The sequence below is a fragment of the Orcinus orca genome, chromosome 18 (assembly GCF_937001465.1).
Source record: "Orcinus orca chromosome 18, mOrcOrc1.1, whole genome shotgun sequence".
In the NCBI taxonomy this organism is placed as follows: domain Eukaryota; kingdom Metazoa; phylum Chordata; class Mammalia; order Artiodactyla; family Delphinidae; genus Orcinus; species Orcinus orca.
In genome coordinates, this window is record NC_064576.1 from 27,522,982 (window position 1) to 27,549,600 (window position 26,619).

Here is a 26,619-nt window from a genome sequence, read left to right on the forward strand (position 1 = left end):
AGGAAAAGAATCTGAAAAAATTAGATATATACGTATGTATAACTGGATCACTTTGTTGTACACCTGAAACTAACATAACATTGTAAATCAACTATACTTCAATAAAGAGACGGAAAGAAAGATGGAGAGAGAGAGAGAGAGAAAGGAAGAGGAAGGAAGGAAGGAACGAACGAACGAACAAAGAAACGAAGGAAAGAGAGGAAGGAAGGAAGGAAGGAAAGACGGGAGAAAGTTTGTTTCAATGATATCTTCTAGAAGACAGGGATTTGATTAAAATATCTTAGATAAATTTCCATCCTAAGGGATAAAGATGAAGAAAATAGATAACTGTTTAAACAGGTGAGAAGTGCACTCCCTTCTGGAAACAGAATAAAGACTGTTTATAATCAGTGTCATCTTTTTATATGTAAATTTCCCTAATAGAACATGCTTCAGGGGAGGAACTCAGCTTTCTTATTACTCATGAAGACCTTTTACCACTCTGTCACTAAACTAGGAATAAAATAAACTCATAAGCATATCTTTTTCTTGTTTCTACTTGGTCCTGAGTGTTTCCTCTGCTTCTCCACACTTCCTCCCACTTAGCAACTCAGAATCTTGCATACCCAGGTGAACAGAATGAACGAGCAAACTTTGTTTTCACAATGTTGTATTTGGAGAGATCGGCACTCTTTGAACGCGCACGCCAGTATTGAAAAGTTGTCTCTTACGTGGTCCAAGCAACTCAGCCTCCTTTTAAAAGTTTTCAGTAGAGCTTTATTCACTGGGCAAGACACGTTATGTCCTTTTGTGTAACACCCCAAATTTCAAGACCTTTTCCCAGAAGTCCCTTTTTCTATGTCATAGCTCTCATCATTGTCTCTAGGGCATGTATCATAGCAGCATAAGCAAGAAGGCTACGCTCTGGTTCATTCGCAAAATCCCACAGGAAAAGTACAACATCGTTTTTGTTCTGACGACATACAAAAACGCACCTCTCTGAAGTGTTCCCAGGTTCCCTTTTCCTCCACTCCCTCACAGTTAAATTTAAACTCTTTATAGTCTCAGCTTCTACGGCATTTTATTTAAAGTTCTTTTATAGTATTTTAATATTGAATCATGTTAATTTCACTTTATAAATATGCACTAAGGATCTGCTCTGAGCTAGGCAATTAGATACACAATGAATGTGAACCAGACAGGTAAACACCCAAGTGCTCACAAATTACTTTGATCTAGTGGGCTAATCAGACAAATAATGGACAATGCAACACAGTGAGAAATTTACTATAAAAGAATAAGAGCAGGGGGTGATAACACCTTGTTTGGAACTGAGGATCCAGAAGAGGAATAAGGACAGATATGGCTGAAAAATGTAGGGACCTGACTATGAACTCTTGCTTATCTTACTTCAAGGACGAACAGGACAGCATTCTTTCCTACTGACAACTAAAGACGGTGCTCAGAATCCTTTGCAACATGGCTCTTTGGTCAGCAGACCCCTGGAGTCCCTTGCTACACTTTCAGGGAGACTTCAAGGTCAAACTATTTTCATAAAAAGACATCACTTTCCTTTTCACTGTATTGACATTGACACTGAAAAGGAAACTTTGGGCACCTTAGCATAAATCAAAGCAGTGGAACGAAACTGTATTGTGATCATTGAATACTTGGCCTCCATCATTCACAGAGGGGAAAATGAAAAGCCAATTAACTTAAGAATATCCTTGATGAAGCAGTAAAAGAATTAATTTTATTAAATCTCTGTCTTTGAATTCATGTCTTTAAGACGTCCATGTAATGAAATGGGAAGTACAAATAAAGCACTTCTGCTGCCTACAGAAGTATGATGGGCTCAGAGAAAAGCACAGGTGTGGTTGTTTGAGTTGGAAGGTGAACTAGCTGCTTTTTTCATGAAACACCATCTTCACTTGAAAAACATTTCACAGGCAAACTATGGTTATTCAGACTTGGGTATTTGGCAGACATTTTCTCAAAATGAACCAAGTAAGACTGTTACTTCAAAAACAACTGACAGTATTTGTTGCCTGTAACTGAATTCAAGCTTTCAAGTGAAAATTAGAATTTTGGAAGACTTGGCATCTATAACCTTGAGTTAGACAGCCTTATAATACTTAAAGATTTCCTAATGAAATAGTGGTGATATTAACAAATATGATTTTTTAAATGTTGTATAATAAAATACGCCAACATTTGGCAAATCTTTAAAGCAGACTAATAAATGATGTTACAGAATCATGCATGGGGAAAGAGCCATTCAAAGAGCAAGATGATCTAACGAATTTAATATAATGAGCAAGAAAAAAATCATTGATATGGGTTCAGATTCCGCATTGTACCCAACCTTTAAGAGAGAAAGTTTTGAGTCAAAGAATATCCATTAATTATCCAAAAAAAGCTATTGAAATACTCTTCCTTTTTCTAATACATATCTGCATGAGGCCTGATTTTCTTTATTTCAACCAAAACAACATATTTCAACAGATTGAATGCAGAAACAGATATGAGAATTCAGTCATCTTCATTAAACCAGACATGAAAGAGATATACAAAAATGTAAAATACTGCCAATAATGTCTTCTCCCCAAATGTGGTTTTGCTTTGGGAAAAAAATCATTTGTAAGATGCAATTATTTTATACAAATATGTTATTTCTGTTACCATGTAATGGGCTTATTTTACTTTAAATAAATAAATACTTTAAAAAAATATTCTGTTTTAATTCTTAATGCAGCATACACCAGAGATGTAACCCATGCAAACAAAAGCTCTCTGGGGTCCTCAATACTTTCAGAGTGTAAAGGGGTCCTGAGACATAAAAGTTTGAGAACTGGTGCTTTAGTGGTAGTCAATAAAAGGTTGTTGTATGAGTTTAGTGACACAAGGAAAGTGATGTTAAACCACCATCTCTGATAGTTATGTAATACCTTATCATTGAGAAGAGCTCTCACAGCAAATCATTTGAGATAGGTCAGGAAACTGAGAGTCAGAGAGGTTAATTAGCTTAAAAAGATAACACTGCTAGTAAAGCATGAGAACTGAGACTAGTTTTGATTCCTCATTCAAAGCTCCTTCCACTATATCCATTTATCTCTGGTTTAGATTACACATATTTTCAGAACTCTCACGAGCTCAAAATCTTCACTGCTCAACGCTTTGCACTTTTATTTTCTTCCTTTCCTTGTTCTTACATTTGCTTAGATGTCTTGGCTTTGCCAACGTCGATGGGCAACATAACTACCCTTAGATAATGTGTAATATGGACACATAACCTAAATGAAGCTAGACTTTATTCTTGTCTACTTAAAAAAAATTCAACGGTATCTCATACAAAAGAACAGAGCAGAAATTGTTTATAGTCCTTCTGGAAAACAAAAGGATCCATACTTCCTACATCAGCCTTATAAATAAATAATGGAGCTGGGTTGGTCTCAGTTCCCACCTCAGTGCTTTCCAGATAAATCTCTGTCTTTGAATTCATATTCCTTCAGGCCCTTTGTGGCTCCCACCTAGAGGAGGTCACTGGTTGTTAGGTTTATGGCTCCTATTCTTTGTAAATCCCTTAAAGTTAGGCCATACTGATCACACAGGATACCCAGGCTCCTACCTTCTGGGTGAAGTTAAACACCAACTTGTATGATATGATTTTATGAGAAGTTTTATACCAACTTGTATGATATGATTTTATGAGAAGTTTTAATAGTTTTTATTTTATTTGCCAGAACTGAAAGTTCAGACATAATATTACCAAGTTATTCTCTTTCACACTATCCTTCATTTTGCTCAGGTGTCCTAGTTTGCTTTTATTGTCCCCCTGTGAAGTGATTTAGCTATTTCTGATACTACTTCTCAATATAGTTGCTTTGATTATTCTGATAATCCTTCAATATTCTTGGTTTCAAAGTAGTTTCATTACTTCTATAATGCTTTGTTATTCCCTCTATACTCCTAGTATACAAGAAGCATGTATACGTATAGCTGATTCACTTTGTTATACAACAGAAACTAACACAACAATGTAAAGCAATTATACTCTAATAAAGATGTTTAAAAAAAAAGCATGTACTTATTCAATAAACAAATTCATGAAGGCATGAATGAAGACTCTACTTGATTATATCATTTGCCTAGATTATCTTTGGATCAATATTATTCAGAATTCCCAACATACCCATATGTAGAGGTATGAATGGAAATGTTAAAGCACTTGATTAATTTACAGTAACATTTTAAAAATCATAAAATATCTAGGAATAAATCTAATGAAAGATGTGTAAGACCCCTACAATGGAAACTATAAAAAATTACTGATAGAAGTCAAAGATTTAAGTAAATAATGGGATGTACCGTGTTCATGAGTCGAAAACCTCCATATTTTTAAAATATTTGTTCTTCCTAAATTGATCTATACATTCATTATAATCCAAACCAAAATCCTAGCAGATATTTTATGGAAATTGATAAAGCTAATTCTAAAATGTGTTTAAAAATGTAAAAAGCCATGAATAACCCTTGACAAAGAAGGTTGCTGTAAGAAGTCAAGTAGTATTTGAGACAGTGTGATATTGGCTCAAGGATAAATACATAGCCAGTGAAAAAGAAGAGCGCACCGAGAAATTGACCCATAATTAGTACCATCACCTAATTTATGACAAAGGTGACAGTGCAATGCAGTAGGGGAAAATGGTCTCTATAAATAAACGGTTTGGGGTCAGTTGAATACCTGTATGGAAGAAGGTCAATCATGACCCCAGCCCCAACCTCACAGAATACACAAAAATTAGTTTTAAATGTTAAGGAGTTCTAAATGTGAAAGGTAAACAATGAAACTGTTAAAAAGAAAATATCAAAATGAAGCTTCATGACCTGAAGCTAAGCAAAAACTACTAAAATGAGATACAAAATGCACTAGCCATAAAAGAAAAAAATTATTACTTAAACTCTTCTATTAAAATTAAGAACTTATGCTTATCAGAACATGATTAACACCTGGGAATTCCCTGGCTATCCAGTGGTTAGGACTCTGTGCTTCCACTGCAGGGGGCACGGGAACTGGTCTGGGAACTAAGATCCCTCAAACCACGCAGTGGGCAAAAAACAAACAAACATGATTAACACCTGAAAAGGCTATACACAGAGTGGCATAAGATATTTGCGAGACATATATTCAACAAAGAACTGATTCTCAGGATAAGAACTCCTATGAATCAGTAAGAAAATGGCAGATAGTGAAGCTTTAAAATGGTCAAAAGTCTTAGGTATTTTACAAATGAGAATATCCAAGTGGTTAATAAACATATAAGAGATATCCAACTTCAGTAATCATCAAGGAAATTCTAATTAAACTAAATGATATATCATTTACACACCCACTAGAATAGCTAAAATGAAAAAGAAAACACTGTACTTACTGAGATCATGAAACAACTGGAACCCTGGTATACTGCTGTTAGGGGTACAGGTTAGTTCAAACAATTTGGAAAACTGTCAGTATCTATTAAACCTAAATATACTCATATCCAATGACCTATCGTTTACTCCTAAGTGTATAACCCACAGAAATGCTATTATAGACTGAATCATGGCCTCCCATATTCATAAGTTGAAGTCCTAATCACCAATGTGACTGTATTTAGAGACAGGGCCTTTGAGGAAGCAATTACTGTTAAATGCTGTCATAAGGGTGGGACCCTAATCCAATAGGACTGGTGTCCTTATAAGAAGAGGAAGAGACCCCAGAAGTGTCTGCACAGAGGAAAGACCATGTGAGAACATAGCAAGGAAGCAGTTGTCTGCAAGTTAAGGAGAGCGGCCACTGGAGAAACCGAAACCTACTAACACCTTGATCTTGGACTTCCAATCTCCAGAACTGTGATAAAATTATTTCTGTTGTTTAAGCCACCCATTCTGTGCTATTTTGTTATGGTAGCTCTAGCAGACTAATACAAATGATATATTCAGATGTTAAACAAAAAAGACATGTACAAGAATGTTCCTAGCAATACTGTGAAGGATAACCGAAACCTAGAAACAGCCCAAATGTCCATCAAGTGTAGATTTTTAAAATTGTGGTAATGTATACAAGAGAATATAATTAGACAGTGAAAACCAATAGATTACAACTAGACAAACAACGTGAATGAATCACATAAAGTTGACTGAAAGAAATCAAATAGAAAAGAATACATATTGACTGATTCTATTCATAAAAGTTATGACAAATCAGTCAAAATGAATCTGTGGTGTTAAAAATGAGGAGAGTGGATAATCTTGGGGACAGTAACAAGAAGTGAGTGCCAAGGAGCTTTCTGAGATGCTTTTAGTATTCTGATTCTCAGTCTCTGTGAGTGCTAGTTAAGTGGATATGTCTGTTTTGTGAAAAGTCATTGAACTGTGCCAATATTTACTCAGTTTTTTGAATGTATGTTATGCTTCAGTAACAGCTAGAAAGTGGTAGGTCTGGTATTCAAACTCTGGCTACCTGACTCCAAATCTCTTAATATTCCATTACATTGTTAAGTGGTTTTATATTCTGATCCTGTCAGTTAGTCTTAGATATCTGTGTTTATTTTCCCATATCGTTAAAGATCTTCTACAACTTTTCCCCTGACCAAATAGCTCCCTGTAATACGGTTCTCTTCACTGAAACCCCTCTTTTTTTCTTTCAGAACATTTTTGTTCTCAACAATTCAGAGAGCAAGTAGATTCCATTTTCATTGTTTTCTCCCTTGAAACTCAGAAGCAGGAAGGGTTTTGCCCCTCACAAAAGGATCTGCCTGCTTAGACTGACTTGAAGTTTCCCATGCTGAGTCATCCTGGGAATGTCGCAAAGCACATGGCTTCAAAAGTTCTCAGAAACTCTTTAAACTTCAGTTCATCAAACACACTCGGATTCTAGCATATAGCAAGACATACTGCATGGATTTTCCCCTATTGCTTTTAGCTCATAACTTTCCATTTAAATCTCCCAAGTATTTACCCTTTCACCTAACAATTTTCCTTTTGATCAAACAGTATTTTTTTCCCATGATGAAGCCATCCAAGACAAGTTTTTCAAGTGTGGCACAAACCACAGGAAAGCCCTATGTCCACAGATTTCCTATTTATTAATTTAAAATCAATTAATTCCCAGAAGTGTTCAATTCAAAGTCTTTATTAGTATATTTTCACTGATTATCAACTGTTAACGGTTCCAGTTTCTAAATGTACATTACCTTATGATTAAAAATAATAACTTTATTTTACCTTGGAAGAAATATAACCAAAAAAGAAAGAAATATAACCAAAATTCTTGGTAAATAAAATCACATATTTGTATCTTTTTTCCCCTTATCTTTTTTTTAAAATAATACCTTTTATTTTTTTAATTTTTTAACTTTTTATTGGAGTATAGTTGATTTACAATGTTGTATTAGTTTCTGCCGTACAGCGAAGTGAATTTGTTATACATATACATATATCTACTGTTTTTTAGATTCTTTTCCCATATAGGCCATTACAGAGTATTGAGTAGAGGTCCCTGTGCTATACAGTAGGTCCTTATTAGAGTAGTGTGTATATGTCAGTCCCAATCTTACAATTTATCCCTCTCCCCATACCCCCTCACTAATTATTAGAGAAATAATTAGAAAAATACAAATCAAAACTACAGTGAGGTATCACCTCACACGGTCAGAATGGCCATCATCAAAAAATCTACAAACAATAAATGCTGGAGAGGGGGTGGAGAAAAGGGAACCCTCTTGCACTGTTGGTGGGAATGGAAATTGATACAGCCACTGTGGAGAACAGTATGGAGGTTCCTTAAAAAACTAAAAATAGAGCCACCATATGATCCAGCAATCCCACTCCTGGGTATATATCTGGAGAAAACCATAATTCAAAAGGATACATGGACCCCAATGTTCACTGCAGCACTGTTTACAATAACCAAGACATGGAAGCAACCTAAATGCCCATCAACAGAGAAATGGATAAAGAAGATGTGGTACATATATACAATGGAATATTACTCAGCCATAAAAAAGAATGAAATAATGCCATGTGCAGCAACATGGCTGGACCTGGAGATTGTCATACTGAGTAAAGTAAGTCAGGCAGAGAAACACATATATCATATGATATCATTTATATGTGGAATCTGAAAAAAGGGTACAAATGAACTTATCTACAAAACAGAAACAGAGTCACAGATGCAGAAAATAAACTTATGATCCCCTTATCTTCTATTATCACACATTACCAGTTCTCTGTTTGAAAGAAAATTTTCAAACCTCAGAATTTGCTGAGTCAGTTTTTCTACTTCTTTGCCACCTTCCTACTGGTGTTTTGTTGTCAATAGTTAGATTTGCCTCTCTGCTACATTCTCAGAAAAGGCATTAATTTCCCCACATCCTCTCTCAGCTTCTGCACATCCCGCTTCCTGCTACTCTCTCTCAATACTGCTGCTGGAAGTTATCCTGTCCCTACTGATCAAAGTAAAGTGAAATCAATCTCTGTCTCTCTTTCTCTCTCTCTTTCTTCCATTTACCTTTTAGAAAAACAATTGCATAGGAATTTAGAAAGGCCCAAACATAAGATGTTTTCCAAATTCAACCAAAATTATAAAAGATACATCTTTTTATTTTTGCCTTGAGGTGCACAGAATAAAGGGATTTTCATGTAGGAAATGTAAATGCATTGTAATGTTTTAAGAAAAACAATCAAAATGTAGCTGGACCAGACATGGTGCAAGTCTTAGATGGGATCCCTCACTCTTGACCATCAGAGACTGTCATCTAGGGTCACTTATGTCTAGTTCATTCTAAAACACATTCTAACTCACTTCCAAAATTTAGCTTCTTAAACCACTCTTTCTGTTCTGTACCTCATTCCTTATCCCATTTCTCATGACTCTCTTTGCTATAAATGTCATAGCCCAAATCATCAGGTTGTTTCCTCTTATATATATCAGCTAATATCCATTCCCTCAGGGAATCATCAGATATTTATCAAAGGGCTTCCCTGGTGGCGCAGTGGTTGAGAGTCCGCCTGCCGATGCAGGGGACACAGGTTCGTGCCCCGGTCCGGGAAGATCCCACATGCCGCGGAGCGGCTAGGCCCGTGAGCCATGGCCGCTGAGCCTGCGCGTCCAGAGCCTGTGCTCCGCAACGGGAGAGGGCACAACAGTGAGAGGCCCACGTACCGCAAAAAAAAAAATATTTATCAAAAATCTACCATGTACCAGGAACTATTTTAGGTGTTAGGGCTACAGATGTGTGCAAGACAGTTAAGAAAGAGTCATACTAATAAATATATAACATAATATCAGAAAGCGATAAAGCTGAAAACAAATAATTGGCATAAGGGAATAGAAAGTTAAGGGGTGGAGAGACTGTCTTAGAAAATGTCCTAGAGAAGTGCTGTCAAAGGAAAAGACATGAGAAGGGAGACTTTAGTGAAGCCAAGGGGGGCGAGACAGTCAAAATTCTTGGGGTAGCACATTGCAGTCTTGGGGAGTAGAGGGTGGTTCAGCAACAGGAAGGCCCCAAGGAAGGATTAAGTTTGGCAAGTTCAAGGATGGCCGGAGTGGAGTCGCGGGGGAGGGGTAGAAAAGGAGGATGCAGAGCTTACCAGGACGGATCATTTAGGTCCCTTTAGGCAGTGGCAAGGAGTTAGGAATTCATTTGGCATTTATCTTCCAAATTATATTTGGAAATATATTTGGACTTCATTCAGTTACTGGAAGACACTGAAAAGTCTTAAGCAGGGGAACAACTTGAACTGACTTGGATATATATTTTGGTCTCCCTGGCTGGGGTGTGGGAACTTGACTACAGGGGCAGCAAGAGTGCGGGAAGGCTCCTCAAGTCATCCCTGTCTCTCCTGGTCACACAGCCTTGGATGTTTCTCTCATGTGGCTCCAACACTACCTCTTAGCAGCTCACTCTCTGGCCACCTCAAATCACAGCCTCTTAAATCACGTCTCCTACCTGACTCAAACCCAAGACTCTGCCACCCTCCTTCTGCTTCAGCAGGGCACTCCTCGGCAAGTCCCTGCTGCTGGGGACCAATCCACACCTTCACAGACAATTTATACTTATGGGAATACAGTAATGCAGGCTTCTGGTGCTGGTGGACTACAGTCTAAAGCCCCACCCCCACCCCCAAAATACCACCAGGGCACTGGAATATTCTAGAACTTTTGCTTATTTCTTACATTTGACATTCCTGGTTTTTCATTGAGCCTAGAATTTCAAGCTCGCCGCAGTTTAAACCACCCAAGCTCAATGAGCATGCGTATAAAAACAATTTTGTTTTAGAAAAACAAAAAATTTTAGAAAAATTTTGAACAAAGCAAATGCTCTGTCCTAAGCTTCTACATCAAACAATCTGAATAGTTATACGAACCCACTAGAAAATAGAGACATCATTCTTGAAAAGTCTTGGAATTGTACTTTATCCATAGCTTGAAATGACAGAAACATTCCAATCGATTTTGCACAGGTCAAAGAAAACCACGTTTTTGCAAACATCTTCAAACATCATGTCCCTTACTTATTTACAATGCCAGATATGTGCAGGCTTCTGGTGCTGGTGGAATGCAGCTGACCTCGTCGAACCCTTTCTGGCTGTTCAGTTACACTTTGAAGTTGTTAAAATTTTCCAGAGCAAATATCCCAAATTTCTGATAATACGAGGTATATTATGTACAGCAAATGCACTAGGTTAAAAGAGAGTTAAGCTCTTGGAAACAAGATGGTAGTTTTTAGTCATAAAAACTACTCCCATTATCCCTACTGAATAAATGAAAATTACATAGCAGGGGGAGGGGGAGGCTTTGAAAGCAGGATAAGGTTCCTCATGACTTTCCTTGTGAACTGGGGCCTCAGATCAGCCTGCAGTGGACATCAGAGAGATTCACGTTACCCCAGTGGGATAAATAATGGAACACAATGCATAATTGTCAGTAAGTTCTTAGAACCTTCTCAGACCCAGGCTACCATGCAGAATGCATTCCCTCAGGCTCCACAGGGTCATGAGGGAGGTAACCAAGTGCTGGGATGAGTAAATAGACATGATTGTACCGAACTCCTGTCATTATAACAACCCTCTAGAAAAACTGGAATTCCATTTTGCTCAGCTGCTTTCCCAGCTCTGTTGGGAAAGAATAAATGGTCTTTGCAAACAGCAATCCTGAGCATGTATTTACATTTAGCTTCTCATCTTCGAGTTCAACCATAGACCTGGCTGCAGAATTAACTTTGGAAATAAGTACTCTTTTACTCTCGTTTACCTGAAAATATCCCTGTATTATGAAGAATGCTTAATGAAATGTAATATTTACAAAACAGAGGTAGTGACACAGAAGGTCCAATTACATTACAGTTATAGAACTAGCAGGGACCCTGGTACCACAGGGTGGAAATGGACGCTGCTTCATATGAGACAGGCATCAAACTCTCCAATTTTAGGACCAGTGAGATTTCACTTCACAATACCAAGGGGTGAAGGAACTCTAAGGATGTCCCAAACTGTGGAAGGGTGAAGTCAGGCTCTTTACTGTTACTCCTGCCTGTTTGTTCAACTACAAGGGCAATCAGGGACTGAAAAAACATAATGTCATTTCCCAAAGTGCCTAACTTTTTTTAGGAGCGGTTCACAATTTTGCCCATATATCAGTATAAAACAGTTGACACAGCACCAGCCCAGGAGACAGAAGACATGAGTACGGCCCAGACTTGCCAATGGCCAGCTGGCTATGTGACCAAAGGCCTCGGCTAATTATCCAGTTTAAGGTCATTCTCCCGCTCCCCACATCGCCCAGCACGCATTCTCTTTATTTCCTTCATAGCGCTTAATAAAAGTTTTAATTATTTTTATTTTATTTATTTACTGTCTCTACTACCAATATATAAATTACATAAGGGCACAGAACAAGTCTGTCTTGTTCAACTTTCTATTTCCCAGAACCTAGCACCTGTCTGATACAAAATAAAAATGTAATAAATATCTGCTGAATGAATGAGTCTTTGAATTTATTTTTCTCAACTGTGAATTGGGGGGAATACTATCACCTTCATAAGATTTTTTTAAATATCAAATGAGATTATACATTGAAAGCTTTTTATGAGTAAATGTAGAATTAAAATGAGCTGTTGTTGCTGTTTACTTCATATAAAAGCCTTCTAATTCTAGAGAGAATAACATCTCTCTCTCTCTCTAACCAATTTAAAATATCCTCAGTTTTGCTTAATGTAACAGAGAGTTGTTAAACATAGGTTTCTGGCTAAACTAACCTTCAGATTGTATCTAAATTACCTAAAAATAGGCAAATAGATGGGAGGAAATTATTTATTTTGTATTTTATAATACAATATTTAATATAGTGTAACACCACTTATAAGGCAATCTTTTATCTGAGTTCAGACACAATTCTTCATTAATTGAAGGAATGAACTTGAACTGTTTATGGTACACTATCTTTTTGTCTCACATCTATAGGAAAATGCATTTGAATTCCATTTTTTGTCCGGAGCAAGATGTTAAACTTTAATTCAGTACCTCTTTGGAAAGGAAAGACATTTAAAATACACACCAGGGTTTTTAAGCCACAGTTGTTAGTGCATGGACTATTTAGAGAATTTCCTAAGTGTCCTGATTAATAAGGCATGTCATCTAAAAAAATCTTTGCTGTCCCTTTGGGAATTCCAGCTATTTAGGGTTACATAATACTACTTCAATACATATGTATCTGACCGTTAGTCAACTGCACAAATGTCACCATTTCAGCTAGTTGTTCTCAGAAGCAAGCATAAATATCAGGGATAGAAAAATAATTTTGTTGCTGTAACAAACCCAGCCAGATCTATGCTTATCTATGTTGAAAGACCAATTGCGTAGAAGAAGTTCCAATTTTTATTTTTAGGAGACTATGAGAAAAGCATTCAAAAGGACATCCATGGGACATTTCTTCCACGTTTTTATTTAAAATCGGCGTTTCATTGCTTCAGAATTTAGTCATTTTGTGCATTCTAACTAATATCATTTTGAGAAGTGCTTGTTAGAATTAGTCATATTTTGTCACTAAAATCTAGTTCAGATCAGTTCCATTCCATTCAACAGACACATTGATTACGCACTTCCTATGTGTTAATTTAAACACTGCTGTGGACAAAGGGCAGCACAAAGAAGCTCACACTGCAGCGAGGAGAAACCTACTCACTTCATGTAGGACAGTATAGTTTGTGCAACAATAGAAGGACAGGATGCTTTTAGGAGGCCAGGGAAGGAGCGCTCCTTCAGCACCAACACAGCAGGTCAAGGAGAAATTCCTGGGGCAAGTTCACCATCCCTGCGTCCTGGAGGGTGAATTCTTACTAAGACCTAGGTAGTCATGAATCAAGCAATCCCATTACTCTCTTTAGCAAAGCCTTTCTTGATTACATTTTAAGAACGCATTTTTAATACTTAGATCTTTACATTTCCCCTTCACATGTTTTCTGTGTAGCATTCCAGGCACAATATTTCCAACATCTGCAAACCAATAATCGAACTATTCCCTTCTCTCTCCTACCTTTCACAAAAGGGTCTGAAAGGGCTTCCCTGGTGGCGCAGCGGTTGGGAGTCTGCCTGCTGATGCAGGGGACACGGGTTCGTGCGCCGGTCCGGGAGGATCCCACATGCCGCGGAGTGGCTGGGCCCGTGAGCCATGGCCGCTGAGCCTGCGCGTCCGGAGCCTGTGCTCCGCAGTGGGAGAGGCCCGCATACCACAAAAAAAAAAAAAAAAAAAAAAAAAAGGGTCTGAAAGACAGAATATATTTAGGAAGAAACTTTTTTTTTAGGAAGGAAATTTTTGATTTGCCTTTGCTCTTCTGATTGTTACTTAGGTTGCTGGAATCTCTAGAACAAATTCAAAGGATCCTGGAGTTCTGGGCAATAACAGAATTACATTTACTAAGCCTCCATCTGGGTCTCTAGTCATTCCTGTGTCTGTCTTCTTCCCGTATTTAACTGTTTCTTCCTTCTCTTCTAAGCTTTGATTACTCTGCTGACACCAAAACTGTAATGTTCTTGGGCATTTCTTAATTTCCTCTAAAAATAATGAATTTAAATGAAACATGGAGTCTTTTTAATCTAATGTTCATACTTATCTCTAATGCTTACCTTTCACAAAAACTAAGATCAAAATACTTTTGACTCTGGGCTTCCCTGGTGGCGCAGTGGTTGAGAGTCCACCTGCCGATACAGGGGAAGCGGGTTTGTGCCCCGGTCCGGGAGGATCCCACATGCCACGGAGCAGCTGGGCCCGTGAGCCATGGCCGGTGAGCCTGTGCGTCCAGGGCCTGTGCTCTGTAACGGGAGAGGCCACAGCAGTGAGAGGCCCACGTACAGCAAAAAAAAAAAAAAAAAAAACTTTTGACTCTCCATGTTTTACACAGCTATAGTTAATGGTGGGATGAGACTGCGAAGGAGCAGCCAGTGATTTGGGCTGTGACATACTGGGTAGTCGTCTAGTGATGACCCCAGGAAGACTATAGAAAAAAATAGTATGCAAACCTTTTTGAGCCTGTGGACATATGCATTTTTTCACAGGACAGAACTATAGCTCTCATCCAATTCTCAGAGAGGTCTAAGACAGAGGAAAAAAGGTTAAGAATCATTTGACTGGAAGTAATGATACTCACATACTTAAGCGTACTTCATCATTTGTATAGTGACAATGCTGGTCCATCTCTCACCAGGTTGTCCTTTCTCTTTCAATTCTTCTTTATTTTCTCTCTCTGATTTTAGTCTTTTGTCTTCTGATATTCATAAGAGCCAATCCAGAATCCAAAAAGTTAGGAAATCACCAGGCACAGAGGTACTACCAAATTTGTATGATTTTAAGTCTAATGGAGGATGACAGAAAAGACACTTGAGTATGGGAGGAGCTAGGTCATCCACGCTCTTCATCTCCCTCTGTCCCTCAGTAATTTAGGATACCTGTGGAGGATCATGATTCTCTCCTTCTAACCTCCACACTCCCCTCCTCTTCCCCAAGAACACACTTTGCCATCCGGGTATTGTATTTCAGCTGCAAGCAACGGGCAACCATTTTGTAAATCCACATCCTACATTACCTCCCACTCAAAGTGCTCGGATCAGATAGGGCAATGAACTAAGAAGATGGTGGTATTTTGGAAAACACACTTGAACATAAACCTTCACATTTATATGAAGCTCTTCCTTCACAGCTCTCACCTGAGGATGGCTCATTGCTCAAAACCATTGTAGAGCTTCTTCAGATCTGGCTTAGTCTCACTGGTATAAAGCAAATGTTCTCAGTGTTAGTTACAGCTTGGAATAAAAGGGAGATTTATAAACTACCGATGCCCAAATTCCCTGGTGGTCCAGTGGTTAGGACTATGAGCTCTCACTGCCAAAGGCCTGGGTTCGATCCCTGGTTGGAAACTAAGATCCCACAAGCTGCATGCCCAGGCCAATAAAAAGAAAAAGTAATTTAAAAAAATAATAAAAGATAAAAATTACTGATGCCAGAATCCCAACATGAAGATTCTGATTTAACTGGGCTAAAGCAATGGTTCTTACACTGGGCCATGCATAAAAGTCACCTGAGGATATTTTTAAAGATACATACAACTGTTCCCTAACTCCAGGCAACTGAATATGAATCTCTGGAAATAAGATCTACACAACTGTAGTTTTCAGAACTTCCCAGGCAATTCTGATATACAATAAGAGGTCGAGATTCATTGCTCTGCATTCACACTTCATCATTTGTTCAAAATATTAACAGCCTAAACCCTCCAGAAAGTAGGCATAGAAGGGACTTACCTCAACATAAAAAAGGCCATATATGACAAACCCACAGCCAACATAGTTCTCAATGGTGATAAACTGAAACCATTTCCACTAAGATCAGGAACAAGACAAGGTTGTCCACTCTCACCACTATTATTCAACATAGTTTTGGAAGTTTTAGCCAAAGCAATCAGAGAAGAAAAAGAAATAAAAGGAATCCAAATCGGAAAAGAAGTAGTAAAGCTGTCACTGTTTGCAGATGACTTGATACTATACATAGAGAACCCTAAAGATGCTACCTGAAAACTACTAGAGCTAATCAATGAATTTGGTAAAGTACCAGGATACAAAATTAGTGCAGAGAAATCTCTGGCATTCCTATACACTAATGATGAAAAATCTGAAAGAGAAATCAAGGAAACACTCCCATTTACCATTGCAACAAAAAGAGTAAAATACCTAGGAATAAACCTATCTAAGGAGACAAGAGACCTGTTTGCATAAAACTATAAGACACTGATGAAAGAAAGATGATACAAACAGATGGTGAGATATACCATGTTGTTGGATTGGAAGAATCAACATTGTGAAAATGACTCTACTACCCAAAGCAATCTACAGATTCAGTGCAATCCCTATCAAACTACTAATGGCATTTTTCACAGAACTAGAACAAAAAATTTCACAATTTGTATGGAGACACAAAAGACCCCAAATAGGCAAAGTAACCTTGGGAAAGAAAAGCGGAGCTGGAGGAATCAGGCACCCTGACCTCAGGCTATACTACAAAGCTACAGTACTCAAGACGTATGGTACTGGCACAAAAACAGAAATATAGATCAATGGAAGAGGATAGAAAGCCCAGAGATAAACCCACGCACATATGGTCACCTTATCTTTGATAAAGGAGGCAAGAATATACAATGGAGAAAAGACAGCCTCTTCAATAAGTGGTGCTGGGAAAACTGAACAGCTACATGTAAAAGAATGAAATTAGAATACTTCCCAACACCATACACAAAAATAAACCCAAAATGGATTAAAGACCTAAATGTAAGGCCAGACACTATCAAACTCTTAGAGGAAAACATAGGCAGAACATTCTATGACATAAATCACAGCAAGATCCTTTGTGACCCACCTCCTAGAGAAATGGAAATAAAAACAAAAATAAACAGCTGGGACCTAATGAAACTTAAAAGCTTTTGCACAGCTTTTAAAGGAAACCATAAACAAGACAAAAAGACAACCCTCAGAATGGGAGAAAATATTTGCAAACGAAGCAACTGACAAAGGATTAATCTCCAAAATATACAAGCAGCTCACGCAGCTCAATATCAGAAAAGCAAACAGCCCAATCCAAAAATGGGCAGAAGAGCTAAACAGACATTTCTCCATAGAAAATATACAGATTGCCAACAAACACATGAAAGAATGCTCAACATCACTAATCATTAGAGAAATGCAAATCAAAACTACAATGAGGTATCACCTCACGCCAGTCAGAATGGGCATCATGAAAAAATCTGTAAATAATAAATGCTGGAGAGGGTGTGGAGAAAAGGGAACCCCTCGGCACTGTTGGTGGGAATGTAAATTGATACAGTCACTATGGAGAACAGTATAGAGGTTCCTTAAAAAACTAAAAATAGAATTACCATACAACCCAACAATCCCATTACTGGGCATATATCCTGAGAAAACCATAATTCAAAAAGAGTCCCTAGGGCTTCCCTGGTGGCGCAGTGGTTGAGAGTCTGCCTGCCGATGCAGGGGACATGGGTTCGTGCTCCGGTCCAGGAAGATCCCACATGCCGTGGAGCAGCTAGGCCTGTGAGCCATGGCCGCTGAGCCTGCGTGTCTGGAGCCTGTGCTCCGCAACAGGAGAGGCCACAACAGTGAGAGGCCTGCGTACCGCAAAAAAAAAAAAAAAAAAAAAAAGTCCCTAGAGGAGTGGGATAGGGAGGGTGGGAGGGAGGGAGACCCAAGAGGGAAGAGATATGGGAACATATGTATATGTATAACTGATTCATTTTGTTATAAAGCAGAAACTAACACACCATTGTAAAGCAATTATACTCCAATAAAGATGTTAAAAAAAAAAAAGTCATGTACCACCATGTTCATTGCAGCTCTATTTACAATAGCCAGGGCATGGAAGGAACCTAAGTGTCCATAGACAGATGAATGGATAAAGAAGATGTGGCACATATAGACAATAAAAAGAAATGAAATTGAACTGTTTGTAGTGAGGTGGATGGACCTAGAGTCTGTCATACAGAACGAAGTCAGAAAGAGAAAAACAAATACCGTATGCTAACACATATATATGGAAACTAAAAAAAGAAAAAAAAATGGTTATGAAGAACCTAGGGGCAGGACAGGAATAAAGACACAGACATAGAGAATGGACTTGATGACATGGAGAGTGGGACAGGTAAACTGTGACAAAGTGAGAGAGTGGCATGGACATATATACACTACCAAACGTAAAATAGGTAGCTGGTGGGAAGCAGCCACATAGCACAGGGAGATCAGCTCAGTGCTTTGTGACCACCTAGAGGGGTGGGATAGGGAGGGTGGGAGGGAGACACAAGAGGGAGAAGATATGGGGATATATGTATATGTATAGCTGATTCACTTTGTTATAAAGCAGAAACTAACACACCATTGTAAAACAATTATACTCCGATAAAGATGTTAAAAATAAAAGATCCACATATAAGTTGACCCATGCAGTTCAAAAAAAACCAAGACAAAAACAAAAAGACACATGCACCCCAATGTTCATTGCAGCACTATTTACAATAGCCAGGTCATGGAAGCAACCTAAATGCCCATTGACAGATGAATTGATAAAGAAGATGTGGTGCATATATACAATGGAATATTACTCAGCCATAAAAAGGAACGAAATTGGGTCATTTGTAGAGGCGTGGATGGATCTAGAGACTGTCATACAGAGTGAAGTAAGTCAGAAAGTGAAAAACAAATATTGTATATTAGCGCACATATGTGGAACCTAGAAAAATGGTACAGATGAACTGGTTTGCAGGGCAGAAATAGAGACAGAGATGTAGAGAACAAACATATGGACACCGAGGGGGGAAAGTGGCGGGGGTGGTGGTGGTGGTGGGATGAATTGGGAGATTGGGATTGACATGTATGCACTAATATGTATAAAATAGATAACTAATAAGAACCTGCTGTATAAAAAAAATAAATAAAATAAAATTCAAAACAAACAAACAGTAATGTCAGTAGTTACATTGCCTTTTGCTTAAACTCAGCCACTACTTGAATTCCACTACTTTTTCGTTGTCATTTCAACAGTCAATTGAATAGATGTTTACTGAGAGCCTGCACTTACAAGGCAATTTCACTAGTTATAGATGGAAGTTTCTTACCTGTACTTAAGTATTCTTAAGTGTTTTGGATCCCAAAAAGGAGAAACTTAAGCCATTTTCTTGAATTATTCAAAGTTGTTCTGACTTAGCTAGATCTGACTTAGCAGGTTTATTAGTTTCTTCATTTCCAATCTTTATTTAAAATGTACCTATGCACCATGAATAAAATTAACTTATTTTATAGCATTAGTTCCAAAAAATAATAAAAATGCAACTGGATTTTGAAGTAAGCTGAATAAAATTTATCATGACCATTGTTGAATATTAGTATGACAAATGATATATAAATAAGGGGAAATAACTGGGGCTATAGATAGGGGCAGGGTTGGTTTCCTGTTGATTATTGGGTGATGGGTGCATTTGGGGCTTATTGTAATAGTCTATCTATTTTTGTATAGGTGTGAAATTCTCCACAATATGAAGTTTAAAAAATACTACACATTGGAAAGGGTTACCATATATTTTTTACTTAATGCCAATTTAAAAGAAAGTCAGAAACAATTTTTTTTTTGAATTGATTCTTAAATTTGTCCTCTCCTCTTCATTTTCCTTGTCCCAGCTGCCCTAGTTCAGACATTCATTACATGGTCCCTGGATTCCTGCAATCAACTCCTACCTAATACCTCTTACATCGACATCTCCCCAAATTCATCCCTCTTAGCATCGTCATGCTATTCTTTATGCCATTCCAACATCCATAAACTATTCAATGCCATTCTGTATGTAAATTCCTCTGTCCTATTTTTAAATGTTTCCTACCCTTTGGCTCAAAATCTTTATTTCACTTCTGTCTAATCTGCTAGATTCTAGAAAATCCAGTCTCTTCATTCATCTAAAGATGCCATGTTCATTCTTGTTGTATAAGGACAATACTTCTCTTCTCCATGTAGTAAGATTCTACAAATCTTTTTAAGATTGATTCATTTCCCTAAATAATTGTTTTATTTTGGGACCTTGAAATAAATAGATTTTGAAAGATACATAACTTTCATAATCTGAAAAAATACACATGTATCTTAAAATACATCTGATCTTTAAAAATACATATATAATATACATGTTTTTCATCTTAATAAGCCTATGGTGTTTACTTAATTGGACCAACTTGATAGTGTCAATTACAAAGGCAGTGATCGTTTGAATATTCACAATGAAAGTATCTAATAGAATTCTTTGCTTCCTCCAATCTAGTTTTTGGCTTTAAATCTAAACCAAATTTGATAAATTCTATCATTTTAAGGTATTACTTAGAGGTAATGTTTTACCTTTCGGTTGGTTCAAAGTATTGCTAAAGATAAAGAGCCAAATGATAAAGATGATGAAAAATATACGATGGATGTTCTTTGTTTTTCTTACAGTTTGGAATCCAGTGCCCTTTTGAGATGCCTTTGCCTGCTGTGGACTAAGGCTGCCTGGAAACTGGTGAGCCAGCTGACTCCCTAAGCATTTCCTCTGGGGCCATTGTCCCCCATACAATGATTTCCATAAAGCCCTGTTTGGGTTAACCTCAAAGGAATGCTGTTTGCCTGGGGCCAAGACCTCTACAGAACATCCTTGAAAATCAGCAGTGCAGCAGGGGGTACAATATCAATCTACAGAGCAATACAAGGGCCTCTTGATAGGATAAAAACATCTTAGGTCCAAGGCATCATGAGATTACGGGTAAAATTGGATTTCTACTTTTAAAAAATGCAATCATATTATCTAATAGAGGGTCTCTGTTCTCATTTAAAAATTTTACTTTGCCCAGAATATTTCTACTCTAAAACACTGAATATTATAGTACTTTAATTTCTATCAGGTTAAATTAGATTTTTGCAGATGGACCTTACCACTCTTTTTGGTTTTCTTGAGGTCTCAGCTACTCAAATAAACAAATATCTAGCAAAATTTGTGGACAGCCTTCCCATTGATGTGTGAGTAGTCCGCTTTGAAAACCTCTATGTAGTCCTGGAGTGACTTCTACATGTAATTTAATGACCCCACCTTTCTTAGCCCCCCATTTGTTTGTAAACTCTTCCTTTAGCATCCTTGACACTACTCTCCTTGTTCTCCTACCTCTTCAACTTCACAATCCTTTCTCAGTCCACCTATTCATGTTGATTTTTTTAAAAATATAGTCTCGACACATGCACAACAAACTGTCTCTCTGCTCACTTTTAATTACTTTTCTACATCTTCCAGTCACCAGCACCTCATTTTCTCCCAACAAGCTCTCTCCTGGTTTCAATCCCTGCAGTGTTCTGTCTGGTCACGTCTGAGATATGCTCTCAGCCTCAACTCCTTTCTCAAAAAAACAACTCTTTCTTGACTGCTGGTGAAAATGCAAAATGATACAGCCTCTTCAAAGACAGTTTGGCATGAAAATCAACAGGTCAGATCTTGTCAACTTCCTTTCTCACTACCTATAAACGTATTGGCATCTGTTCCCACTCCACCCCCTTATTCCTTCCATCTACATGAAAGAGGGGCCCTTCCTTCTGTCCAAGGTCAGCCTCTCTATCGTACTTTAGGTCCCATCCTCTTTGTCTCCAGTGGCCCTACCCCATCACTCATACTTATTCTTCTAGTATGCCCTTAGTCTCTCCCTCTCTCAACTGGTTTCCCCTCTTAGCATAAACATGTTCAGATTGTTTCCCATCTTAAAGGAAAAAATCTCGTCCTTGACCCCATCACTCTTCCACTGATTGGCAAGCTATAAGCATCATTTGGCTGTAGTGGTCAGGACATTCTAATTGCAAGTGAAAGAAAACTCAAACTGAACTGGCTTAGACAAAAAGGGGAATTTACTTATTCCCATAACACAAGAAAGTGGTGAAACACCAAAGTCTGAGAAGAGCAGAGATTGGCCAAGACTCAGGAATAATCAGAGACTCATTTGTTGCCTGGATTCTCTACCTTGGCCCTACATCTCTCTGCATTTGGCTTCATTTTCTCTTAATACAGTTGCACTTTCTTCACATTTTAGGACCTTGGGTCCCTGAGTTTTACCATACACAGCTTCTATCGTCAGGGAGGGTCTAACCTCTATTGTCTGAATCTCACATTAAAATCCCTAGAAAAGGCACCAGTTGACTTAGTTGGGCCCCAGGACTCAACATGGACAAATCACCGTGGCAAGGGTAATGTCCAGGCAGTCAAGAGCCTGCCTCTAGGTCAATCAGCTGAGGTCAGGGAAGAGGTCATATGCTACTGTGGCAGCCCTATGGTAGCCATGTGAAAGGTGGCAATTCCAAGTAGGATAAGAGAAATGCCAGCAGACAGTATCACAGATATCCACCAGAGGAACCTGCCCTGAAATATAACCTTCCTTCCCACTCAACTGAAACACTTCTGATGAAACAACATTACCTCTACATTACTAGTTACAATGGAAAACTTTTCTTCCCTTAACATATAGCAGCTATCATTTACCATTTATCACTGTTGACGGCCCCTCCCCCTTCCTGAAAGTCACTCATCCCTGATTTATGTGAAACCCTCTGGTCTCAGGAACCTCAGCTCTGGCAGTTCCTCCACTCTGTATATTATAGACTTCCTTTCCTCTGCTTGTTCCTCTTTCCCCAGTAGTCCCTGGGACATATAAGCCCTTTGGTTTATTGTAATAGCTTCATATGGTTTGCTCTGGTTGGATACTTATCTCCCTTAATTTATCTTAATCACTACTAATAGGGTGAATACTATAGAAATTGGGTCCAAATCTATGTACTCAGAGTGGTTCTCTATAGTTTTTCACATAGTACTCAAATTTCTGAGTTCAGCACACTTCATGGTCTGGACCCCGCTCACTGTCTCTTTCCCCCTTTTATTCCTGCCCTTTTTATCGTCACTGACTGCAGTTTTTACACCTCTCTCTTCTCTGGGAAAAGAACCTCTCTGCTTCTGCTTCTTTTTTTAAGATTTTCTTCTAACTCCCAGTTTTCCTTCAAAATTTAGTTCAACAGGAATGGGTTATTCAACATACGATTTTTGGGGGGAAGACTATATTTGAGGCTGAAAATTAAGTTACATCTTTACCTTTTAAAAATCACTACAATCAATCCCAGATGCACCTAGAAATATTTTAAAATTTTGAAAACAAAGGCAAATGAGAAAATTAAGAGTTTGCTAGTGAATAGTTACATTTATAAATGTAAAGATATATAAAGATTAATTATGTATAAAATTGATTTTTAAAATTTAAAAAGACAATATTTAAAGATTTAATCGAGTAATAGTTTAGATTTTTGTTAGTTCAAACAAAAATATTAAAAGGCAAATGACAAACTAGAGAAATATATAAAACAGATCTTCTCTCATTATTCACAATATATAAATAGATTTTGAAAATTAAAGCACTATGACCTAGGAGAAAAAAACTTTCAAAAGATATAAATGAACATAGATATTTTTATTTTGAAAATGAAAATAAATAGACCAAAAATTTTGTTCTGTACTCATTTTTCCATAATTATATTTTACTGATAAAAATATAAATGTAAACTATGCATAAAATGGTTCTGACTGCAGTATTAAAAAATGGTGAAAAATTGGAAAAAAACAATGCCCAAGAAGAGGGACTAAGTCTTCTCAAAAAGGTTTCCATCACATGCTGGAGTAGGTTCTAACTTCTCAGCGTGGCTGAAAAAGTACTTCCACTTGCATTAACTTTATCTCACCAACTATTTAGCTGCGGTTTTCTTTGTAGTAAAATGTACAGGTGTGACTGCTACAAGTCCTAAGTTTAAATGAAAAAAACAGAGTATCAATATCCTTATAGTGAAGATATCAAGTTAATGTAGACAGGGCACAACAGCTACTCTAAACCTTCATTTCAATCTGCATCATTAGACAGTCTTGATAAGCTCCCACTTTAGTGAGAAAATAGAAGCCATCAGGTGTGAACTCCATCAGATTAGCTCATTATTTATCATCCATTTGATAAGCTCCTTAAAAACCACTATATGAAGGCACGGAGAATTGCAGAAGCAGGTTTTGAGCACCTTACCATGTACGAAGCACTACCCTGTGCAATGATCCCCAAGATCCAAGAAGAACATGGACTTCAGGAGCTATCTGGGTGCGCAAAGCCAAGTTCAATCCTATTTTTAGAGCAGAGACTTGAAGCCAAATTTCTTTGACTCCCAAAACCCAAGTATGTTATTCCCACAACACCGTTGACTCTAGCTTTAAAAATTCTATTTGAAACCAAAAGAAATCTAGTCCAATCAAAGGCAAATCTCTCTTCTGCTTTTCTCAAAGATTTTTGTCTAGCACATCAGAGACTTTTGGGAGAATTAGACTAGTTGATCACTGAAAGCAAAATTGAATGTGTCTTGCAAGACACTATTAAGTAGTCTTGTTAAGGTTTAGATATTTTTGGACAAAAGCATTTATGTATTCTCTCACAACCAGTACCCATTCCTTTCTAATGGCTATTAAGAAAGTTAAAATTCACCAGATGTATTTGACAGAGATATGTTTAAAAAGTTTTCTGGAGTTGAAAATGAATTTAATTGACCTTAAAATTTTTGAGGTGGTCATCCAATAGGAAATACAATAACTAAATTAAATTAAATCCATCCCTATTCTTAGATGAATGCAAAGACTGTATAAAATCTATGAAGTTATCATCAGTGTTATTATTACTATACATGTGGTTATTATAATAAAAGCCTCAAATAAATCCCCAGTTTAAATACACATTCTTTACACACATTACACATATTTGTTACACTCAGAGTTGTAAGCAATGTTGAAACTTTAATAAAATGTTTTTTTTTTAATTTAGAAAAGCTTATTTAGTTATGTTAAGGCTTTTAAAGAATGGTCTTAGATTGTATTCTCCATCCTGTAACCACATAGGACTTGTTTAAACATTTGCTCAAGTAAATGCTCGCTTTAAAGAACCATTTCTCACCCTTGCAAATGTGGAGCTAAATCATTTGTATAAACTTGAAACTGCCTAGTGTGATTTTTATGGAAATAACAATGGCAGTTCAACAATGGAGCGGAGGGTGGAGGTGCCGGCGGTTATAAATACATCACTAATAACGTCAGTGTGTTTCCCTTGTCTTCCCCACAGCTATCTCTGGGGAAATAAAAACTCTGCTCCATGCTCACTTGAATTCCTGTCATTGTACTCTACACATCGGTCTCTCTGGTCTCAGGCTTATGACCTGTGGCTGAGGTTATCACTTTGTGTGTCACACACAGCCCCTGACATAGAATTGAAATCAGTGGAGAAGGGATTTTTTTTTTTTTCTTCTTCTATAGGAGAGGCAAATGATTCATGAGCTCAGCAATAAATCAGAGTGAACCAAAACAACTGAACAGTAGGACAAATCTTAGCTGGAAAAACTGGAGGTTTCCAGAGGAAACGATATTAAATATAAACCCTTTCCTATGTGTTGATAACTATATTTGCTTCAAGTTCCTAAACCATTGAAAGTGATGACACATCTAGCTTTACACCATGCCAAGTGGATCATTTCCTTCCTTCTCCCCTCTGCACCACACCCTCTCTCTGCCTAACATTTAAGAAAAAAGCTGAGGACAGCAAACTCTTCAAGGTGATACCCTTGAACTTTAGTCTGACTTATCCTGGGAGATTTTTGCCCTTTTCTTTCGATAACACCTGTTCTACAGAGAAGCAGGTGTGCAATTTCTCTGCAGGGCTTCTGAGTTTGGTTTCTCTAATGTTTCTACATGGATATGATAGCTCAGATACTTGTGGCTTTTAAGAGAGTCTTATTTTGTAATTATTAGTGCTTCAGACCTGAGTCAGGATTTGTGGCACGGTAAATCTCAGGAGATGACTAATGGTATAAATCGTGGTAAAGCATGACTCTCTTTCTCAGATCGTTCCAACAGCTGTGTCATATCTGAGTCTGTTTCTGATGCCTGCTTTGTCTCCTCAGATAGTGTTTTTTCTTGGCTTTTTGCATGACTCGTAGTAGTTTGTTGAAAGCTGGACATAATGTACCAGATAATAAGAACTGAGTGAAAAAGGCCTTTAATGTGAGGTTTTCAATTGATCTGCTTTAGAAGTTGGGCTGTGTTTAATACTTGCTGTAGCTGTGGGTTCCAGAGACTTCAAATTCCTGTAGCATCCTTGATTTTTGTCTCCTCTATTGACTTGGTATTTCCTAAGTACTCTTCTTTAGAGAGTCTAAGCTTTGCGGCTTTCAGCTATAACCCACTGTTGGCATATGGGAGCCCAGTTTATGTGGCTTCTGTTCCAGAGAAGCAGGTATTGGCTGCTTCCTCTCTGGATTTGCCTGTCTCTCCAGATTTTGGTGTGATAGTTTGCCCTGTGATTTCAGTTCTCTGATGGGTCCAAGAAAAGGTGTTGGTTTTCAATTTGTTAGGCTTTTTCTTGTTTTAAGGAAGGCTTCTAAGCTCTTTACAAATGTTCGAGCTGAAAACAGGAGTCCACATTTCTGTCTTA